Here is a 23,269-nt window from a genome sequence, read left to right on the forward strand (position 1 = left end):
GGATTTGACCCGATTGGCGATGACCTTGGACAGAATCTTATAGTCCACATTCAACAGTGAAATGGGTCGCCAATTTCTAATTTCCTCCCTTTCTTCCTTGTGCTTGTACATGAGGGTGATGATGCCTTTCCTCATGGATTCTGACATACTGCCGGCCAGGAGCATACTCTCGTACACCCCTAGCAGGTCTGGGCCCATCCAGTCCCACAGAGCCCAATACAACTCCGCCGGCAAGCCGTCGCTTCTGGGGAGATTTACTCTTCTCGAAGGACTCAAGGGCCTAAGTCAGTTCGTCAGGAGTTCGCGGTTTGTCCAGCCTCTCCCGTGTACTGTCGCCTAAGACCTCCGTGATAGAGGACAAGGAGGACTGGGAGGCCGTGCTGTCCGTCGGCTTCACGTCATAAAATCCGGCATAAAAGGATTTGCTGATCCTCAAAATGTCGGACTGCGCTGACTTTACTGATCCGTCTTCTTCATTCAGGCTGCTGATCACAGAGCTCTCTCTCTGTACCTTTTGGAAGAAGAAACGTGAGCACGTCTCATCCTGCTCCACGGAGCGGACTCTGGAACGGAAGATGTTCTTGGAGGCAAAGGGCTAGGCTTGCTGGCTCTTCACCTCTTGGAGTTCTTCCTTGACATCGACCCCCACCGACTGCAGCCGGAGCAGATTCTGCATGTTTTTCTGGAGTCGGGACATTTCCCTCTGTTCCTTTCTAGCTTTCTGGATGCTTTTGAGGATGAAAAGCCTCTTGGTGTTTCCCTTGATCGCTTCCCACCAGTGTGTCAGGGACTCAAAGAGGGGTTTCAGGGTTCTCCAACCTTCATAAGCCCTCTTGAGCTCCTCAATGTTCTCTGGGGTCAGCAGTTGCACATTTAGCTTCCATGCCCCCCTGCCCACCCTCAGGTCCTTCTCCAAGTGGCAGTCCGCCAGTAGGTGGCAGTGGTCAGAGAAGAACACCGGCTTGACCTCGGTGGATCTGACTGTGAATGCACGGGACACAAAGAGGAAGTCTATCCTGGAACGAATGGACCCGTCTGGCCGCGACCAGGTGTATCTACGCTGCGCTCCGTCTGCAGGGTTGCTGAAGACGTCGTGCAGCTTGGCATCCTTAACTGTTTCCATCAGGGATCTGGACGTAGCGTCCAATCTGCTTCCGGCCCTGCCGGATCGTCCAGCCGCATCGATGATGCAGTTGAAGTCCCCGCCCAGAATGACCGGCCTGGAGGTCGCCAGCAGCAGTGGGAGCTGCTGAAAAACCTCCAGCCGCTCAGCCCCTTGTGCCGGGCCATACACGTTAATTAACCGGAGTGGAGCGTTCTTGTACATTACGTCTGCTACCAGGAGGCGCCCGCCCACCACCTCCTTGACCTCGGAGACGGTGAAGTTGCCTCCCCGCAGCAGAATACCCAGGCCGGAGGAACGAGAGTCGTTTCCGCCCGACCAGATCGATGGCCCGTGGGACCACCATCGTGACCATTGCCTGTAGGAGCTGAGGTGCGGTATCGCACACTCCTGCAGAAACAACAGGTCAGCTTTGACCTTGGCTAGGTAGTCCAAGGTCGCAACACATCGCGTAGTAGATTTAATGCTACGCACATTTATGGATACAATCTTTAAACCCATTTTAAAGCATTTATTCTCCTACCAAACCCACTGTCTCTGAGAGTCCCAGACCTTTAGTCTGCTCCTTCATACCCGTAGTGAGCTCAAATTCCTTCACTTTGGATGGGCTGAGGTAGATCTCCTTGGCCGTGTTCTGCTCCGGTGGCATCTGGAGTTTCACGTAGAGAGCGGGTTTTGAGATGACCTTTGCTGGAGAAGCTTCTCCAAAACTCACCCCCTCTAGGGTGTTGCTGTTCCCGGCTTCCTGGAGCTGGGGTGCGATGATTGCCTCACTGCTCCCAGATTCCAGGGGCTGTGGTGCACTGGCCTCCTCAGGTTGCAGGCAAAGTTGGGGTGCGCTGGTCTCCTTGTTGTCTCCAATTTTCTGGAGCTCGGGTGTCTCGTCCTCCAACGCCCTGGAGCTTTGCCGCCTCTTCTGTCGGTGCCGCCCTGGCACTTCATCATCCGAAGAGCTGCTGCCCTTGTCATCCGTGTCGGATGGGAGACGCCTCTTGCCGCTTCTCTGGGAAACGCCTTTGCTTCTTCTTCGCTCCCTCTTACTTTTCTTGTTCTTGTTCTTCACCGTCCGCCACTCCCCCTGCTGCTTTTCCACTGCTGCCTCCTCCTCCATTGATTCGCTGTCCTGAGGACTGGGAGGTTCAGGGGGTAGTGCTGTTGATTGGCTCTCTGTTGCCTCAATCTCTTTCTCCACCTTGTCTCTCTCTGTGTCCTCCTTTGACCCGTTGGGCTCCCTGGGGGCCTTGGTGGTTGGAGTGACACGGAACATTTCTTCTGCTTCCCCCTGGTCGGCTTTGGCTGCCTGTGCGTAAGCACGGCAGCGTTTGGGGCAGGTCCTGTAGAGGTGACTTGCCTCGCCGCACAGGTTGCAGCACTTGGCCTGTTTGCAGTCTTTTGTCTGGTGCCCTTCCTGTTTGCAGATCTTGCAGAGGGAGGCGCTGCACTTGGCCGCCACATGACCAGCCTTGCCGCATGAGCGACAATGCTTGGGTTGCCCAGCGTAGACCAGGTAGCCACGGTTTCCCCCGATAGCGAAACTGGAGGGAGGGTGGAAAATGGCTCCCTTACCGTCGGTCTTTAGCGTGACCTTAAACAGGCGTTTGCCTGTCCAGATCCCCAAGTCGTCTCGAATCTCGGTGCCGCTCCCCACCTTATCGAAGTACCTGGTGAGGAAGGTGACCACGTCGGCGACAGGGACGAAGGTGTTGTACACGTGCACCATCACCTCACGTTCCCGTTGCAACGGCAGAGAGAAGTGCGGCTCCGCCGTCAGGATCTTCATCTCCGGCAGGTCTCTCTTCTCCTCGAACACCCTCAGGAGCCGGACGCAGTCTGCCACCCGCTTGAACGTCACGTCAAAATAACCGCCTTTGCGGGAGTCATGCAGGGTGAAGATCTCCGTAGCTTGGAAGCCGCACGCCTTCAACAGGATCCTCCTGGTGAAGAAGCCCCGATCCATAGGTGATCCTCCTTCGCTGTGGTTCACCGTGACTCGGACGGTGATAGGTAACCCACGGTATAGATTTGGATTGCGATTGGTTATCGGCCTTCCATCCCGACCTTGCCTTGGCAGGACCATGGTGTCGCCCCTGCAACACTTGATGTTAGCCAAAAGGCCGAGAAGCGATGAGAAAGAAAGAAAGTTGTGTTTTGAAAGATGTGCATGTTGAAAAGTAAAGAAAGCAGATGTTTGTAAGAAAACTATTTTTAGCATTGAAAATCCCCTGGAAAGGGGTGGTGCACCATTCCCAGAGATACTGCAATACCGGGTCGATGCGTGGAGTGGACGGAGCAAGCCCCTATTCCATCTCCCTGCTCCAAAAATCAATTTAATATATGGTCCCCAGATAAGGGACGTATCAGATATTAAACTGATAAGAACAGATTTTTTTTTTTTTGTAAAAATATACTTTATTCATAAAATATCTTCAATCACATTCCAAACCATTCCAAAAACAACATTACAAGGGTACAATCCAGGTTAAACTTTTACAAAATGTATCACCAGGTGCATCAGTACAAACAATATTACAATCATTTACAGCCTTTCCTTTTGATCTGTACAGCCCGAGGGGCTCTAAACAGTTCCCAGTCTCTCGGTGCGCTGTGGTAGAAAGGTCTTAGACAGCGACCCTTCCCCATTGCGCCTTTGCGGCAGCTGCCCCAAGCTTTAGTGCGTCCCTCAGCACGTAGTCCTGGACTTTGGATTGTGCCAGTCCGCAACAATCGGTCGGGGACAACTCTTTGTGCTGGAAGACCAACAAGTTTCGGGCAGACCAAAGCGCCTCTTTCACCGAGTTGATGATCCTCCAGCTGCAGTCGATGTTTGTCTCGGTGTGTGTCCCTGGGAACAGCCCGTAGAGCACAGAGTCCTGTGTCACAGAACTGCTCGGGATGAACCTCGACAGCAACCACTGCATCTCTCTCCAGACTTTCTTTGCAAAGGCACAATCCACAAGGAGGTGAACAACGGTCTCTTCCCCACCACAGCCACCTCGAGGGCAACGTGCAGAGGGGGTGAGACTCCTGGCGTGTAGGAAGGATCTGACGGGGAGGGCCTTTCTCACCACCAGCCAAGCTACGTCTTGGTGCTTGTTGGAAAGTTCTGGCGATGAGGCATTCTGCCAAATGACTTTGACAGTCTGCTCGGGGAACCATCCCACAAGGTCCACCCTCTCCTTTTCCCTCAGGGCCTCTAGGATGTTACGTGCTGACCACTGCCTGATGGACATGTGGTCAAAGGTGTTTTTCTGCATAAATTTTTCCACCAGGGACAGGTGGTAGGGCACGGTCCAACTACTTGGAGCGTTCCGCGGCAGCGTGGCCAGACCCATCCTTCGCAACACCGGGGACAGGTAGAACCTCAGCACGTAGTGACACTTGGTGTTTGCGTACTGAGGGTCTACGCACCTCTTGATGCAGCCACACACAAAGGTGGCCATCAGTATGAGGGCGATGTTGGGCACGTTTTTTCCCCCTTTATCTAGAGGCTTGTACATCGCGTCCCTGCGGACACGATCCATTTTCGACCTCCAGATAAAGCGGAAGATGGCTCGAGTGATCGCCATCGCGCAGGAGTGTGGAATGGGCCAGACCTGCGCCACGTACAGCAACAGCGAGAGTACCTCACACCTGATGACCAGGTTCTTACCCGCAATGGAGAGGGAGCGTCGCTCCCACATGCCCAGTTTCCTTTTCACCATAGCCACTCGCTCCTTCCAGTTTCTAACGCATGCCCCGGTCCCTCCGAACCATATCCCCAGCACCTTCAGGCCGTCAGCCCTGACAGTGAAGGGGACAAAGGATCGGTCAGCCCAGTTCCCAAAGAACATGGCCTCGCTCTTCCCACGATTTACCTTGGCTCTCGAGGCCAGTTCGAACTGGTCGCAGATGTGCATCAGTCTGCGCACCGACAGCGGATACGAGCAGAAGACGGCGACGTCGTCCATGTACAGGGAGGCTTTTACCTGAGTGCCTCCACTGCCTGGGATCGTCACTCCTCTTATGCCCGGATCCTTCCTGATGGACTCGGCAAAGGGTTCTATGCAACACACGAAAAGGACAGGCGAGAGAGGACAGCCCTGCCTGACTCCAGATTTAATCGGAAAGCTATCTGTTTCCCACCCATTGATTGAGACTGCGCTACTGATGTTAGTGTAGAGCAGTTGGATCCAATTTCGAATTCCCTCCCCAAAGCCCATTTTGGAGAGCACATCCCCCATGTAGGTGTGCGATATTCTGTCAAAGGCCTTCTCCTGATCCAAGCTGATGAGGCAGGTATCCACACCCCTGTCCTGTACATAGGCAATCGTATCCCTGAGCAGCGCCAGGCTGTCAGAGATCTTCCTGCCTGGCACAGAGCAGGTCTGGTCAGGGTGAATCACCAATTCCAGAGCGGATTTGACCCGGTTGGCGATGACCTTGGACAGAATCTTATAGTCCACATTCAACAGTGAAATGGGTCGCCAATTTCTAATTTCCTCCCTTTCCCCCTTGTGCTTGTAGATGAGGGTGATGATGCCTTTCCTGATGGATTCTGACATGCTGCCGGCCAGGAGCATACTCTCGTACACTTCTAGCAGGTCTGGGCCGATCAAGTCCCACAGAGCCGAATACAACTCCGCCGGCAAGCCGTCGCTTCCGGGGGTTTTACTCTTCTCGAAGTACTCGAGGGCCTTAGTCAGTTCGTCAGGAGTTAGCGGTTTGTCCAGGCTCTCCCGCGTACTGTGGTCTAAGACCTCCGTGATAGAAGACAGGAAGGACTGGGAGGCCGTGCTGTCCGTGGGCTTCACGTCATACAGTCCGGCATAAAAGGATTTGCTGATCCTCAGAATGTCGGACCGTGATGACTTTACTGAGCCGTCTTCTTCCTTCAGGCTGCTGATCACAGAGCGCTCTCTGTGTACCTTTTGGAAGAAGAAACGTGAGCACGTCTCATCCTGCTCCACGGAGCGGACTCTGGAACGGAAGATGATCTTGGAGGCCTCCGAGGCAAAGTGCGAGGCTTGCTGGCCCTTCACCTCTTGGAGCTCCTCCTTGACATCCACCCCCATCGACTGCAGCCGGAGCAGATTCTGCATCTTTTTCTGGAGTCGGGACATTTCCCTCTGTTCCTTTCTAGCTTTCTGGGTGCCTTTGAGGATGAAGAACCTCTTGATGCTTCCCTTGATCACTTCCCACCAGTGTGTCAGGGACTCAAAGAGGGGTTTCACGGTTCTCCAACCTTTGTAATCCCTCTTGAGCTCCTCAATGTTCTCTGGGGTCAGCAGTTGCACATTTAGCTTCCATGCCCCCCTGCCCACCCTCAGGTCTTCCTCCAAGTGGCAGTCCGCCAGTAGGAGGCAGTGGTCAGAGAAGAACACCGGCTTGACCTCGGTGGATCTGACTGTGAATGCACGGGACACAAACAGGAAGTCTATCCTGGAACGAATGGACCCGTCTGGCCGCGACCAGGTGTATCTACGCTGCGCTCCGTCTGCAGGGTTGCTGAAGACGTCGTGCAGCTTGGCATCCTTAACTGTTTCCATCAGGGATCTGGACGTAGCGTCCAATCTGCTTCCGGCCCTGCCGGATCGTCCAGCCGCATCGATGATGCAGTTGAAGTCCCCGCCCAGAATGACCGGCCTGGAGGTCGCCAGCAGCAGTGGGAGCTGCTGAAAAACCTCCAGCCGCTCAGCCCCTTGTGCCGGGCCATACACGTTAATTAACCGGAGTGGAGCGTTCTTGTACATTACGTCTGCTACCAGGAGGCGCCCGCCCACCACCTCCTTCACCTCGGAGACGGTGAAGTTGCCTCCCCGCAGCAGAATACCCAGGCCGGAGGAACGAGAGTCGTTTCCGCCCGACCAGATCGATGGCCCTTGGGACCACCATCGTGACCATTGCCTGTAGGAGCTGAGGTGCGGTATCGCACACTCCTGCAGAAACAACAGGTCAGCTTTGACCTTGGCTAGGTAGTCCAAGGTCGCAACACATCGCATAGTAGATTTAATGCTACGCACATTTATGGATACAATCTTTAAACCCATTTTAAAGCATTTATTCTCCTACCAAACCCACTGTCTCTGAGAGTCCCAGACCTTTAGTCTGCTCCTTCATCCCCGTAGTGAGCTCAAATTCCTTCACTTTGGATGGGCTGAGGTAGATCTCCTTGGCCGTGTTCTGCTCCGGTGGCATCTGGAGGTTCACGTAGAGAGCGGGTTTTGAGATGACCTTTGCTGGAGAAGCTTCTCCAAAACTCACCCCCTCTGGGGTGTTGCTGTTCCCGGCTTCCTGGAGCTGGGGTGCGATGATTGCCTCACTGCTCCCAGATTCCAGGGGCTGTGGTGCACTGGCCTCCTCAGGTTGCAGGCAAAGTTGGGGTGCGCTGGTCTCATTGTTGTCTCCAATTTCCTGGAGCTCGGGTGTCTCGTCCTCCAACGCCCTGGAGCTTTGCCGCCTCTTCTGTCGGTGCCGCCCTGGCACTTCATCATCCGAAGAGCTGCTGCCCTTGTCATCCGTGTCGGATGGGAGACGCCTCTTGCCGCTTCTCTGGGAAACGCCTTTGCTTCTTCTTCGCTCCCTCATACTTTTCTTGTTCTTGTTCTTCACCGTCTGCCACTCCCCCTGCTGCTTTTCCACTGCTGCCTCCTCCTCCATTGATTCGCTGTCCTGAGGACTGGGAGGTTCGGGGGGTAGTGCTGTTGATTGGCTCTCTGTTGCCTCATTCTCTTTCTCCACCTTGTCTCTCTCTGTGTCCTCCTTTGTCCCGTTGAGCTCCCTGGGGGCCTTGGTGGTTGGAGTGACACGGAACATTTCTTCTGCTTCCCCCTGGTCGGCTTTGGCTGCCTGTGCGTAAGTACGGCAGCGTTTGGGGCAGGTCCTGTAGAGGTGACTTGCCTCGCCACACAGGTTGCAGCACTTGGCCTGTTTGCAGTCTTTTGTCTGGTGCCCTTCCTGTTTGCAGATCTTGCAGAGGGAGGCGCTGCACTTGGGCGCCACATGACCAGCCTTGCCGCATGAGCGACAATGCTTGGGTTGCCCAGCGTAGACCAGGTAGCCCCGGTTTACCCGATAGCGAAAATGGAGGGAGGGTGGAAAATGGCTCCCTTACCATCGGTCTTTAGCGTGACCTTAAACAGGCGTTTGCCTGTCCAGATCCCCAAGTCGTCTCGAATCTCGGTGCCGCTCCCCACCTTATCGAAGTACCTGGTGAGGAAGGTGACCACGTCGGCGACAGGGACGAAGGGGTTGTACACATGCACCATCACCTCACGTTCCCGTTGCAACGGCAGAGAAAAGTGCGGCTCCGCCGTCAGGATCTTCATCTCCGGCAGGTCTCTCTTCTCCTCGAACACCCTCAGGAGCCGGACGCAGTCTGCCACCCGCTTGAACGTGACGTCAAAATAACCGCCTTTGCGGGAGTCGTGCAGGGTGAAGATCTCCGTAGCTTGGAAGCCGCACGCCTTCAACAGGATCCTCCTGGTGAAGAAGCCCCGATCCATAGGTGATCCTCCTTCGCTGTGGTTCACCGTGACTCGGACGGTGATAGGTAACCCACGGTATGGATTTGGATTGCGATTGGTTATCGGCCTTCCATCCCGACCTTGCCTTGGCAGGACCATGGTGTCGCCCCTGCAACACTTGATGTTAGCCAAAAGGCCGAGAAGCGATGAGAAAGAAAGAAAGTTGTGTTTTGAAAGATGTGCATGTTGAAAAGTAAAGAAAGCAGATGTTTGTAAGAAAACTATTTTTAGCATTGAAAATCCCCTGGAAAGGGGTGGTGCACCATTCCCAGAGATACTGCAATACCGGGTCGATGCGTGGAGTGGACGGAGCAAGCCCCTATTCCATCTCCCTGCTCCAAAAATCAATTTAATATATGGTCCCCAGATAAGGGACGTATCAGATATTAAACTGATAAGAACAGATTTTTTTTTTTTTTGTAAAAATATACTTTATTCATAAAAAATCTTCAATCACATTCAAAACCATTTCAAAAACAACATTACAAGGGTACAATCCAGGTTAAACTTTTACAAAATGTATCACCAGGTGCATCAGTACAACCAATATTACAATCATTTACAGCCTTTCATTTTGATCTGTACAGCCCGAGGGGCTCTAAACAGTTCCCAGTCTCTCGGTGCGCTGTGGTAGAAAGGTCTTAGACAGCGACCCTTCCCCATTGCGCCTTTGCGGCAGCTGCCCCAAGCTTTAGTGCGTCCCTCAGCACGTAGTCCTGGACTTTGGATTGTGCCAGTCCGCAACAATCGGTTGGGGACAACTCTTTGTGCTGGAAGACCAACAAGTTTCGGGCAGACCAAAGCGCCTCTTTCACCGAGTTGATGATCCTCCAGCTGCAGTCGATGTTTGTCTCGGTGTGTGTCCCTGGGAACAGCCCGTAGAGCACAGAGTCCTGTGTCACAGAACTGCTCGGGATGAACCTCGACAGAAACCACTGCATCTCTCTCCAGACTTTCTTTGCAAAGGCACAATCCACAAGGAGGTGGACAACGGTCTCTTCCCCACCACAGCCACCTCGAGGGCAACGTGCAGAGGGGGTGAGCTTCCTGGCGTGTAGGAAGGATCTGACGGGGAGGGCCTTTCTCACCACCAGCCAAGCTACGTCTTGGTGCTTGTTGGAAAGTTCTGGCGATGAGGCATTCTGCCAAATGACTTTGACAGTCTGCTCGGGGAACCATCCCACAGGGTCCACCCTCTCCTTATCCCTCAGGGCCTCTAGGACGTTACGTGCTGACCACTGCCTGATGGACTTGTGGTCAAAGGTGTTTTTCTGCATAAATTTTTCCACCAGGGACAGGTGGTACGGCACGGTCCAACTACTTGGAGCGTTCCGCGGCAGCGTGGCCAGACCCATCCTTCGCAACACCGGGGACAGGTAGAACCTCAGCACGTAGTGACACTTGGTGTTTGCGTACTGAGGGTCTACGCACCGCTTGATGCAGCCGCACACAAAGGTGGCCATCAGTATGAGGGCGATGTTGGGCACGTTTTTTCCCCCTTTATCTAGAGGCTTGTACATCGCGTCCCTGCGGACACGATCCATTTTCGACCTCCAGATAAAGCGGAAGATGGCTCGAGTGATCGCCGTCGCGCAGGAGTCTGGAATGGGCCAGACCTGCGCCACGTACAGCAACAGCGAGAGTACCTCGCACCTGATGACCAGGTTCTTACCCGCAATAGAGAGGGAGCGTCGCTCCCACATGCCCAGTTTCCTCTTCACCATAGCCACTCGCTCCTTCCAGTTTCTAACGCATGCCCCGGTCCCTCCGAACCATATCCCCAGCACCTTCAGGCCGTCAGCCCTGACAGTGAAGGGGACAAAGGATCGGTCAGCCCAGTTCCCAAAGAACATGGCCTCGCTCTTCCCACGATTTACCTTGGCTCCCGAGGCCAGTTCGAACTGGTCGCAGACGTGCATCAGTCTGCGCACCGACAGCGGATCCGAGCAGAAGACGGCGACGTCGTCCATGTACAGGGAGGCTTTTACCTGAGTGCCTCCACGGCCTGGGATCGTCACTCCTCTTATGCCCGGATCCTTCCTGATGGACTCGGCAAAGGGTTCTATGCAACACACGAAAAGGACAGGCGAGAGAGGACAGCCCTGCCTGACTCCAGATTTAATCGGAAAGCTATCTGTTTCCCACCCATTGATTGAGACTGCGCTACTGATGTTAGTGTAGAGCAGTTGGATCCAATTTTGAATTCCCTCCCCAAACCCCATTTTGGAGAGCACATCCCCCATGTAGGTGTGCGATATTCTGTCAAAGGCCTTCTCCTGATCCAAGCTGATGAGGCAGGTATCCACACCCCTGTCCTGTACATAGGCAATCGTATCCCTGAGCAGCGCCAGGCTGTCAGAGATCTTCCTGCCTGGCACAGAGCAGGTCTGGTCAGGGTGAATCACCAATTCCAGAGCGGATTTGACCCGGTTGGCGATGACCTTGGACAGAATCTTATAGTCCACATTCAACAGTGAAATGGGTCGCCAATTTCTAATTTCCTCCCTTTCCCCCTTGTGCTTGTAGATGAGGGTGATGATGCCTTTCCTCATGGATTCTGACATACTACCGGCCAGGAGCATACTCTCGTACACTTCTAGCAGGTCTGGGCCGATCAAGTCCCACAGAGCCGAATACAACTCCGCCGGCAAGCCGTCGCTTCCGGGGGTTTTACTCTTCTCGAAGGACTCGAGGGCCTTAGTCAGTTCATCAGGAGTTAGCGGTTTGTCCAGGCTCTCCCGCGTACTGTGGTCTAAGACCTCCGTGATAGAGGACAGGAAGGACTGGGAGGCCGTGCTGTCCGTGGGCTTCACGTCATACAGTCCGGCATAAAAGGATTTGCTGATCCTCAGAATGTCGGACCGTGATGACTTTACTGAGCCGTCTTCTTCCTTCAGGCTGCTGATCACAGAGCGCTCTCTGTGTACCTTTTGGAAGAAGAAACGTGAGCACGTCTCATCCTGCTCCACGGAGCGGACCCTGGAACGGAAGATGATCTTGGAGGCCTCCGAGGCAAAGTGCGAGGCTTGCTGGCCCTTCACCTCTTGGAGCTCCTCCTTGACATCCACCCCCATCGACTGCAGCCGGAGCAGATTCTGCATCTTTTCCTGGAGTCGGGACATTTCCCTCTGTTCCTTTCTAGCTTTCTGGGTGCCTTTGCGGATGAAAAACCTCTTGATGCTTCCCTTGATCACTTCCCACCAGTGTGTCAGGGACTCAAAGAGGGGTTTCACGGTTCTCCAACCTTTGTAATCCCTCTTGAGCTCCTCAATGTTCTCTGGGGTCAGCAGTTGCACATTTAGCTTCCATGCCCCCCTGCCCACCCTCAGGTCTTCCTCCAAGTGGCAGTCCGCCAGTAGGAGGCAGTGGTCAGAGAAGAACACCGGCTTGACCTCGGTGGATCTGACTGTGAATGCACGGGACACAAACAGGAAGTCTATCCTGGAACGAATGGACCCGTCTGGCCGCGACCAGGTGTATCTACGCTGCGCTCCGTCTGCAGGGTTGCTGAAGACGTCGTGCAGCTTGGCATCCTTAACTGTTTCCATCAGGGATCTGGACGTAGCGTCCAATCTGCTTCCGGCCCTGCCGGATCGTCCAGCCGCATCGATGATGCAGTTGAAGTCCCCGCCCAGAATGACCGGCCTGGAGGTCGCCAGCAGCAGTGGGAGCTGCTGAAAAACCTCCAGCCGCTCAGCCCCTTGTGCCGGGCCATACACGTTAATTAACCGGAGTGGAGCGTTCTTGTACATTACGTCTGCTACCAGGAGGCGCCCGCCCACCACCTCCTTGACCTCGGAGACGGTGAAGTTGCCTCCCCGCAGCAGAATACCCAGGCCGGAGGAACGAGAGTCGTTTCCGCCCGACCAGATCGATGGCCCGTGGGACCACCATCGTGACCATTGCCTGTAGGAGCTGAGGTGCGGTATCGCACACTCCTGCAGAAACAACAGGTCAGCTTTGACCTTGGCTAGGTAGTCCAAGGTCGCAACACATCGCGTAGTAGATTTAATGCTACGCACATTTATGGATACAATCTTTAAACCCATTTTAAAGCATTTATTCTCCTACCAAACCCACTGTCTCTGAGAGTCCCAGACCTTTAGTCTGCTCCTTCATACCCGTAGTGAGCTCAAATTCCTTCACTTTGGATGGGCTGAGGTAGATCTCCTTGGCCGTGTTCTGCTCCAGTGGCATCTGGAGGTTCACGTAGAGAGCGGGTTTTGAGATGACCTTTGCTGGAGAAGCTTCTCCAAAACTCACCCCCTCTGGGGTGTTGCTGTTCCCGGCTTCCTGGAGCCGGGGTGCGATGATTGCCTCACTGCTCCCAGATTCCAGGGGCTGTGGTGCACTGGCCTCCTCAGGTTGCAGGCAAAGTTGGGGTGCGCTGGTCTCCTTGTTGTCTCCAATTTTCTGGAGCTCGGGTGTCTCGTCCTCCAACGCCCTGGAGCTTTGCCGCCTCTTCTGTCGGTGCCGCTCTGGCACTTCATCATCCGAAGAGCTGCTGCCCTTGTCATCCGTGTCGGATGGGAGACGCCTCTTGCCGCTTCTCTGGGAAACGCCCTTGCTTCTTCTTCGCTCCCTCTTACTTTTCTTGTTCTTCACCGTCCGCCACTCCCCCTGCTGCTTTTCCACTGCTGCCTCCTCCTCCATTGATTCGCTGTCCTGAGGACTGGGAGGTTCAGGGGGTAGTGCTGTTGATTGGCTCTCTGCTGCCTCAATCTCTTTCTCCACCTTGTCTCTCTCTGTGTCCTCCTTTGTCCCGTTGAGCTCCCTGGGGGCCTTGGTGGTTGGAGTGACACGGAACGTTTCTTCTGCTTCCCCCTGGTCGGCTTTGGCTGCCTGTGCGTAAGTACGGCAGCGTTTGGGGCAGGTCCTGTAGAGGTGACTTGCCTCGCCACACAGGTTGCAGCACTTGGCCTGTTTGCAGTCTTTTGTCTGGTGCCCTTCCTGTTTGCAGATCTTGCAGAGGGAGGCGCTGCAGTTGGCCGCCACATGACCAGCCTTGCCGCATGAGCGACAATGCTTGGGTTGCCCAGCGTAGACCAGGTAGCCCCGGTTTCCCCCGATAGCGAAACTGGAGGGAGGGTGGAAAATGGCTCCCTTACCATCGGTCTTTAGCGTGACCTTAAACAGGCGTTTGCCTGTCCAGATCCCCAAGTCGTCTCGAATCTCGGTGCCGCTCCCCACCTTATCGAAGTACCTGGTGAGGAAGGTGACCACGTCGGCGACAGGGACGAAGGGGTTGTACACATGCACCATCACCTCACGTTCCCGTTGCAACGGCAGAGAAAAGTGCGGCTCCGCCGTCAGGATCTTCATCTCCGGCAGGTCTCTCTTCTCCTCGAACACCCTCAGGAGCCGGACGCAGTCTGCCACTCGCTTGAACGTCACGTCAAAATAACCACCTTTGCGGGAGTCGTGCAGGGTGAAGATCTCCGTAGCTTGGAAGCCGCACGCCTTCAACAGGATCCTCCTGGTGAAGAAGCCCCGATCCATAGGTGATCCTCCTTCGCTGTGGTTCACCGTGACTCGGACGGTGATAGGTAACCCACGGTATAGATTTGGATTGCGATTGGTTATCGCCCTTCCATCCCGACCTTGCCATGGCAGGACCATGGTGTCGCCCCTGCAACACTTGATGTTAGCCAAAAGGCCGAGAAGCGATGAGAAAGAAAGAAAGTTGTGTTTTGAAAGATGTGCATGTTGAAAAGTAAAGAAAGCAGATGTTTGTAAGAAAACTATTGTTAGCATTGAAAATCCCCTGGAAAGGGGTGGTGCACCATTCCCAGAGATACTGCAATACCAGGTCGATGCGTGGAGTGGACGGAGCAAGCCCCTATTCCATCTCCCTGCTCCAAAAATCAATTTAATATATGGTCCCCAGATAAGGGACGTATCAGATATTAAACTGATAAGAACAGATTTTTTTTTTTTTTTTTTGTAAAAATATACTTTATTCATAAAAAATCTTCAATCACATTCAAAACCATTTCAAAAACAACATTACAAGGGTACAATCCAGGTTAAACTTTTACAAAATGTATCACCAGGTGCATCAGTACAAACAATATTACAATCATTTACAGCCTTTCATTTTGATCTGTACAGCCCGAGGGGCTCTAAACAGTTCCCAGTCTCTCGGTGCGCTGTGGTAGAAAGGTCTTAGACAGCGACCCTTCCCCATTGCGCCTTTGCGGCAGCTGCCCCAAGCTTTAGTGCGTCCCTCAGCACGTAGTCCTGGACTTTGGATTGTGCCAGTCCGCAACAATCGGTCGGGGACAACTCTCTGTGCTGGAAGACCAACAAGTTTCGGGCAGACCAAAGCGCCTCTTTCACCGAGTTGATGATCCTCCAGCTGCAGTTGATGTTTGTCTCGGTGTGTGTCCCTGGGAACAGCCCGTAGAGCACAGAGTCCTGTGTCACAGAACTGCTCGGGATGAACCTCGACAGCAACCACTGCATCTCTCTCCAGACTTTCTTTGCAAAGGCACAATCCACAAGGAGGTGAACAACGGTCTCTTCCCCACCACAGCCACCTCGAGGGCAACGTGCAGAGGGGGTGAGACTCCTGGCGTGTAGGAAGGATCTGACGGGGAGGGCCTTTCTCACCACCAGCCAAGCTACGTCTTGGTGCTTGTTGGAAAGTTCTGGCGATGAGGCGTTCTGCCAAATGACTTTGACAGTCTTCTCGGGGAACCATCCCACAGGGTCCACCCTCTCCTTTTCCATCAGGGCCTCTAGGACGTTACGTGCTGACCACTGCCTGATGGACTTGTGGTCAAAGGTGTTTCTCTGCATAAATTTTTCCACCAGGGGCAGGTGGTACGGCACGGTCCAACTACTTGGAGCGTTCCGCGGCAGCGTGGCCAGACCCAACCTTCGCAACACCGGGGACAGGTAGAACCTCAGCACGTAGTGACACTTGGTGTTTGCGTACTGAGGGTCTACGCACCGCTTGATGCAGCCACACACAAAGGTGGCCATCAGTATGAGGGCGATGTTGGGCACGTTTTTTCCCCCTTTATCTAGAGGCTTGTACATCGCGTCCCTGCAGACACGATCCATTTTCGACCTCCAGATAAAGCGGAAGATGGCTCGAGTGATCGCCATCGCGCAGGAGTGTGGAATGGGCCAGACCTGCGCCACGTACAGCAACAGCGAGAGTACCTCACACCTGATGACCAGGTTCTTACCCGCAATGGAGAGGGAGCGTCGCTCCCACATGCCCAGTTTCCTTTTCACCATAGCCACTCGCTCCTTCCAGTTTCTAACGCATGCCCCGGTCCCTCCGAACCATATCCCCAGCACCTTCAGGCCGTCAGCCCTGACAGTGAAGGGGACAAAGGATCGGTCAGCCCAGTTCCCAAAGAACATGGCCTCGCTCTTCCCACGATTTACCTTGGCTCCCGAGGCCAGTTCGAACTGGTCGCAGACGTGCATCAGTCTGCGCACCGACAGCGGATCCGAGCAGAAAACGGCGACGTCGTCCATGTACAGGGAGGCTTTTACCTGAGTGCCTCCACTGCCTGGGATCGTCACTCCTCTTATGCCCGGATCCTTCCTGATGGACTCGGCAAAGGGTTCTATGCAGCACACGAAAAGGACAGGCGAGAGAGGACAGCCCTGCCTGACTCCAGATTTAATCGGAAAGCTATCTGTTTCCCACCCATTGATTGAGACTGCGCTACTGATGTTAGTGTAGAGCAGTTGGATCCAATTTCGAATTCCCTCCCCAAAGCCCATTTTGGAGAGCACATCCCCCATGTAGGTGTGCGATATTCTGTCAAAGGCCTTCTCCTGATCCAAGCTGATGAGGCAGGTATCCACACCCCTGTCCTGTACATAGGCAATCGTATCCCCGAGCAGCGCCAGGCTGTCAGAGATCTTCCTGCCTGGCACAGAGCAGGTCTGGTCAGGGTGAATCACCAATTCCAGAGCGGATTTGACCCGGTTGGCGATGACCTTGGACAGAATCTTATAGTCCACATTCAACAGTGAAATGGGTCGCCAATTTCTAATTTCCTCCCTTTCCCCCTTGTGCTTGTAGATGAGGGTGATGATGCCTTTCCTCATGGATTCTGACATGCTGCCGGCCAGGAGCATACTCTCGTACACTCCTAGCAGGTCTGGGCCGATCAAGTCCCACAGAGCCGAATACAACTCCGCCGGCAGGCCGTCGCTTCCGGGGGTTTTACTCTTCTCGAAGGACTCGAGGGCCTTAGTCAGTTCGTCAGGAGTTAGCGGTTTGTCTAGGCTCTCCCGCGTACTGTGGTCTAAGACCTCCGTGATAGAGGACAGGAAGGACTGGGAGGCCGTGCTGTCCGTGGGCTTCACGTCATACAGTCCGGCATAAAAGGATTTGCTGATCCTCAGAATGTCGGACCGTGATGACTTTACTGAGCCGTCTTCTTCCTTCAGGCTGCTGATCACAGAGCGCTCTCTGTGTACCTTTTGGAAGAAGAAACGTGAGCACGTCTCATCCTGCTCCACGGAGCGGACCCTGGAACGGAAGATGATCTTGGAGGCCTCCGAGGCAAAGTGCGAGGCTTGCTGGCCCTTCACCTCTTGGAGCTCCTCCTTGACATCGACCCCCATCGACTGCAGCCGGAGCAGATTCTGCATCTTTTTCTGGAGTCGGGACATTTCCCTCTGTTCCTTTCTAGCTTTCTGGGTGCCTTTGCGGATGAAAAACCTCTTGATGCTTCCCTTGATCACTTCCCACCAGTGTGTCAGGGACTCAAAGAGGGGTTTCACGGTTCTCCAACCTTTGTAATCCCTCTTGAGCTCCTCAATGTTCTCTGGGGTCAGCAGTTGCACATTTAGCTTCCATGCCCCCCTGCCCACCCTCAGGTCTTCCTCCAAGTGGCAGTCCGCCAGTAGGAGGCAGTGGTCAGAGAAGAACACCGGCTTGACCTCGGTGGATCTGACTGTGAATGCACGGGACACAAACAGGAAGTCTATCCTGGAACGAATGGACCCGTCTGGCCGCGACCAGGTGTATCTACGCTGCGCTCCGTCTGCAGGGTTGCTGAAGACGTCGTGCAGCTTGGCATCCTTAACTGTTTCCATCAGGGATCTGGACGTAGCGTCCAATCTGCTTCCGGCCCTGCCGGATCGTCCAGCCGCATCGATGATGCAGTTGAAGTCCCCGCCCAGAATGACCGGCCTGGAGGTCGCCAGCAGCAGTGGGAGCTGCTGAAAAACCTCCAGCCGCTCAGCCCCTTGTGCCGGGCCATACACGTTAATTAACCGGAGTGGAGCGTTCTTGTACATTACGTCTGCTACCAGGAGTCGCCCGCCCACCACCTCCTTGACCTCGGAGACGGTGAAGTTGCCTCCCCGCAGCAGAATACCCAGGCCGGAGGAACGAGAGTCGTTTCCGCCCGACCAGATCGATGGCCCGTGGGACCACCATCGTGACCATTGCCTGTAGGAGCTGAGGTGCGGTATCGCACACTCCTGCAGAAACAACAGGTCAGCTTTGACCTTGGCTAGGTAGTCCAAGGTCGCAACACATCGCGTAGTAGATTTAATGCTACGCACATTTATGGATACAATCTTTAAACCCATTTTAAAGCATTTATTCTCCTACCAAACCCACTGTCTCTGAGAGTGCCAGACCTTTAGTCTGCTCCTTCATACCCGTAGTGAGCTCAAATTCCTTCACTTTGGATGGGCTGAGGTAGATCTCCTTGGCCGTGTTCTGCTCCAGTGGCATCTGGAGGTTCACGTAGAGAGCGGGTTTTGAGATGACCTTTGCTGGAGAAGCTTCTCCAAAACTCACCCCCTCTGGGGTGTTGCTGTTCCCGGCTTCCTGGAGCCGGGGTGCGATGATTGCCTCACTGCTCCCAGATTCCAGGGGCTGTGGTGCACTGGCCTCCTCAGGTTGCAGGCAAAGTTGGGGTGCGCTGGTCTCCTTGTTGTCTCCAATTTTCTGGAGCTCGGGTGTCTCGTCCTCCAACGCCCTGGAGCTTTGCCGCCTCTTCTGTCGGTGCCGCTCTGGCACTTCATCATCCGAAGAGCTGCTGCCCTTGTCATCCGTGTCGGATGGGAGACGCCTCTTGCCGCTTCTCTGGGAAACGCCCTTGCTTCTTCTTCGCTCCCTCTTACTTTTCTTGTTCTTCACCGTCCGCCACTCCCCCTGCTGCTTTTCCACTGCTGCCTCCTCCTCCATTGATTCGCTGTCCTGAGGACTGGGAGGTTCAGGGGGTAGTGCTGTTGATTGGCTCTCTGCTGCCTCAATTTCTTTCTCCACCTTGTCTCTCTCTGTGTCCTCCTTTGTCCCGTTGAGCTCCCTGGGGGCCTTGGTGGTTGGAGTGACACGGAACCTTTCTTCTGCTTCCCCCTGGTCGGCTTTGGCTGCCTGTGCGTAAGTACGGCAGCGTTTGGGGCAGGTCCTGTAGAGGTGACTTGCCTCGCCACACAGGTTGCAGCACTTGGCCTGTTTGCAGTCTTTTGTCTGGTGCCCTTCCTGTTTGCAGATCTTGCAGAGGGAGGCGCTGCAGTTGGCCGCCACATGACCAGCCTTGCCGCATGAGCGACAATGCTTGGGTTGCCCAGCGTAGACCAGGTAGCCCCGGTTTCCCCCGATAGCGAAACTGGAGGGAGGGTGGAAAATGGCTCCCTTACCATCGGTCTTTAGCGTGACCTTAAACAGGCGTTTGCCTGTCCAGATCCCCAAGTCGTCTCGAATCTCGGTGCCGCTCCCCACCTTATCGAAGTACCTGGTGAGGAAGGTGACCACGTCGGCGACAGGGACGAAGGGGTTGTACACATGCACCATCACCTCACGTTCCCGTTGCAACGGCAGAGAAAAGTGCGGCTCCGCCGTCAGGATCTTCATCTCCGGCAGGTCTCTCTTCTCCTCGAACACCCTCAGGAGCCGGACGCAGTCTGCCACTCGCTTGAACGTCACGTCAAAATAACCACCTTTGCGGGAGTCGTGCAGGGTGAAGATCTCCGTAGCTTGGAAGCCGCACGCCTTCAACAGGATCCTCCTGGTGAAGAAGCCCCGATCCATAGGTGATCCTCCTTCGCTGTGGTTCACCGTGACTCGGACGGTGATAGGTAACCCACGGTATAGATTTGGATTGCGATTGGTTATCGCCCTTCCATCCCGACCTTGCCATGGCAGGACCATGGTGTCGCCCCTGCAACACTTGATGTTAGCCAAAAGGCCGAGAAGCGATGAGAAAGAAAGAAAGTTGTGTTTTGAAAGATGTGCATGTTGAAAAGTAAAGAAAGCAGATGTTTGTAAGAAAACTATTGTTAGCATTGAAAATCCCCTGGAAAGGGGTGGTGCACCATTCCCAGAGATACTGCAATACCAGGTCGATGCGTGGAATGGACGGAGCAAGCCCCTATTCCATCTCCCTGCTCCAAAAATCAATTTAATATATGGTCCCCAGATAAGGGACGTATCAGATATTAAACTGATAAGAACAGATTTTTTTTTTTTTTTGTAAAAATATACTTTATTCATAAAAAATCTTCAATCACATTCAAAACCATTTCAAAAACAACATTACAAGGGTACAATCCAGGTTAAACTTTTACAAAATGTATCACCAGGTGCATCAGTACAAACAATATTACAATCATTTACAGCCTTTCATTTTGATCTGTACAGCCCGAGGGGCTCTAAACAGTTCCCAGTCTCTCGGTGCGCTGTGGTAGAAAGGTCTTAGACAGCGACCCTTCCCCATTGCGCCTTTGCGGCAGCTGCCCCAAGCTTTAGTGCGTCCCTCAGCACGTAGTCCTGGACTTTGGATTGTGCCAGTCCGCAACAATCGGTCGGGGACAACTCTCTGTGCTGGAAGACCAACAAGTTTCGGGCAGACCAAAGCGCCTCTTTCACCGAGTTGATGATCCTCCAGCTGCAGTTGATGTTTGTCTCGGTGTGTGTCCCTGGGAACAGCCCGTAGAGCACAGAGTCCTGTGTCACAGAACTGCTCGGGATGAACCTCGACAGCAACCACTGCATCTCTCTCCAGATTTTCTTTGCAAAGGCACAATCCACAAGGAGGTGAACAACGGTCTCTTCCCCACCACAGCCACCTCGAGGGCAACGTGCAGAGGGGGTGAGACTCCTGGCGTGTAGGAAGGATCTGACGGGGAGGGCCTTTCTCACCACCAGCCAAGCTACGTCTTGGTGCTTGTTGGAAAGTTCTGGCGATGAGGCGTTCTGCCAAATGACTTTGACAGTCTTCTCGGGGAACCATCCCACAGGGTCCACCCTCTCCTTTTCCCTCAGGGCCTCTAGGACGTTACGTGCTGACCACTGCCTGATGGACTTGTGGTCAAAGGTGTTTCTCTGCATAAATTTTTCCACCAGGGACAGGTGGTACGGCACGGTCCAACTACTTGGAGCGTTCCGCGGCAGCGTGGCCAGACCCAACCTTCGCAACACCGGGGACAGGTAGAACCTCAGCACGTAGTGACACTTGGTGTTTGCGTACTGAGGGTCTACGCACCGCTTGATGCAGCCACACACAAAGGTGGCCATCAGTATGAGGGCGATGTTGGGCACGTTTTTTCCCCCTTTATCTAGAGGCTTGTACATCGCGTCCCTGCAGACACGATCCATTTTCGACCTCCAGATAAAGCGGAAGATGGCTCGAGTGATCGCCATCGCGCAGGAGTGTGGAATGGGCCAGACCTGCGCCACGTACAGCAACAGCGAGAGTACCTCACACCTGATGACCAGGTTCTTACCCGCAATGGAGAGGGAGCGTCGCTCCCACATGCCCAGTTTCCTTTTCACCATAGCCACTCGCTCCTTCCAGTTTCTAACGCATGCCCCGGTCCCTCCGAACCATATCCCCAGCACCTTCAGGCCGTCAGCCCTGACAGTGAAGGGGACAAAGGATCGGTCAGCCCAGTTCCCAAAGAACATGGCCTCGCTCTTCCCACGATTTACCTTGGCTCCCGAGGCCAGTTCGAACTGGTCGCAGACGTGCATCAGTCTGCGCACCGACAGCGGATCCGAGCAGAAAACGGCGACGTCGTCCATGTACAGGGAGGCTTTTACCTGAGTGCCTCCACTGCCTGGGATCGTCACTCCTCTTATGCCCGGATCCTTCCTGATGGACTCGGCAAAGGGTTCTATGCAGCACACGAAAAGGACAGACGAGAGAGGACAGCCCTGCCTGACTCCAGATTTAATCGGAAAGCTATCTGTTTCCCACCCATTGATTGAGACTGCGCTACTGATGTTAGTGTAGAGCAGTTGGATCCAATTTCGAATTCCCTCCCCAAAGCCCATTTTGGAGAGCACATCCCCCATGTAGGTGTGCGATATTCTGTCAAAGGCCTTCTCCTGATCCAAGCTGATGAGGCAGGTATCCACACCCCTGTCCTGTACATAGGCAATCGTATCCCCGAGCAGCGCCAGGCTGTCAGAGATCTTCCTGCCTGGCACAGAGCAGGTCTGGTCAGGGTGAATCACCAATTCCAGAGCGGATTTGACCCGGTTGGCGATGACCTTGGACAGAATCTTATAGTCCACATTCAACAGTGAAATGGGTCGCCAATTTCTAATTTCCTCCCTTTCCCCCTTGTGCTTGTAGATGAGGGTGATGATGCCTTTCCTCATGGATTCTGACATGCTGCCGGCCAGGAGCATACTCTCGTACACTTCTAGCAGGTCTGGGCCGATCAAGTCCCACAGAGCCGAATACAACTCCGCCGGCAGGCCGTCGCTTCCGGGGGTTTTACTCTTCTCGAAGGACTCGAGGGCCTTAGTCAGTTCGTCAGGAGTTAGCGGTTTGTCCAGGCTCTCCCGCGTACTGTGGTCTAAGACCTCCGTGATAGAGGACAGGAAGGACTGGGAGGCCGTGCTGTCCGTGGGCTTCACGTCATACAGTCCGGCATAAAAGGATTTGCTGATCCTCAGAATGTCGGACCGTGATGACTTTACTGAGCCGTCTTCTTCCTTCAGGCTGCTGATCACAGAGCGCTCTCTGTGTACCTTTTGGAAGAAGAAACGTGAGCACGTCTCATCCTGCTCCACGGAGCGGACTCTGGAACGGAAGATGATCTTGGAGGCCTCCGAGGCAAAGTGCGAGGCTTGCTGGCCCTTCACCTCTTGGAGCTCCTCCTTGACATCCACCCCCATCGACTGCAGCCGGAGCAGATTCTGCATCTTTTCCTGGAGTCGGGACATTTCCCTCTGTTCCTTTCTAGCTTTCTGGGTGCCTTTGCGGATGAAAAACCTCTTGATGCTTCCCTTGATCACTTCCCACCAGTGTGTCAGGGACTCAAAGAGGGGTTTCACGGTTCTCCAACCTTTGTAATCCCTCTTGAGCTCCTCAATGTTCTCTGGGGTCAGCAGTTGCACATTTAGCTTCCATGCCCCCCTGCCCACCCTCAGGTCTTCCTCCAAGTGGCAGTCCGCCAGTAGGAGGCAGTGGTCAGAGAAGAACACCGGCTTGACCTCGGTGGATCTGACTGTGAATGCACGGGACACAAACAGGAAGTCTATCCTGGAACGAATGGACCCGTCTGGCCGCGACCAGGTGTATCTACGCTGCGCTCCGTCTGCAGGGTTGCTGAAGACGTCGTGCAGCTTGGCATCCTTAACTGTTTCCATCAGGGATCTGGACGTAGCGTCCAATCTGCTTCCGGCCCTGCCGGATCGTCC

The 23,269-nt window shown here is 54.2% G+C and overlaps 4 pseudogenes; all 4 read right to left on the reverse strand.

Moving 5' to 3' along the window:
- Positions 1-3,353: 3,353 nt before the first annotated feature.
- LOC144674344 (U2 spliceosomal RNA) lies at positions 3,354-3,529 on the reverse strand (annotated as a pseudogene).
- A 5,348-nt stretch (positions 3,530-8,877) lies between these two features.
- On the reverse strand, positions 8,878-9,054 carry LOC144674342 (U2 spliceosomal RNA; annotated as a pseudogene).
- Positions 9,055-14,397: 5,343 nt separating this feature from the next.
- On the reverse strand, positions 14,398-14,578 carry LOC144674347 (U2 spliceosomal RNA; annotated as a pseudogene).
- A 5,343-nt stretch (positions 14,579-19,921) lies between these two features.
- LOC144674348 (U2 spliceosomal RNA) lies at positions 19,922-20,099 on the reverse strand (annotated as a pseudogene).
- Positions 20,100-23,269: the final 3,170 nt, after the last annotated feature.

Source organism: Cetorhinus maximus, unplaced genomic scaffold (assembly GCF_964194155.1).
Source record: "Cetorhinus maximus unplaced genomic scaffold, sCetMax3.hap1.1 HAP1_SCAFFOLD_632, whole genome shotgun sequence".
NCBI lineage: Eukaryota > Metazoa > Chordata > Chondrichthyes > Lamniformes > Cetorhinidae > Cetorhinus > Cetorhinus maximus.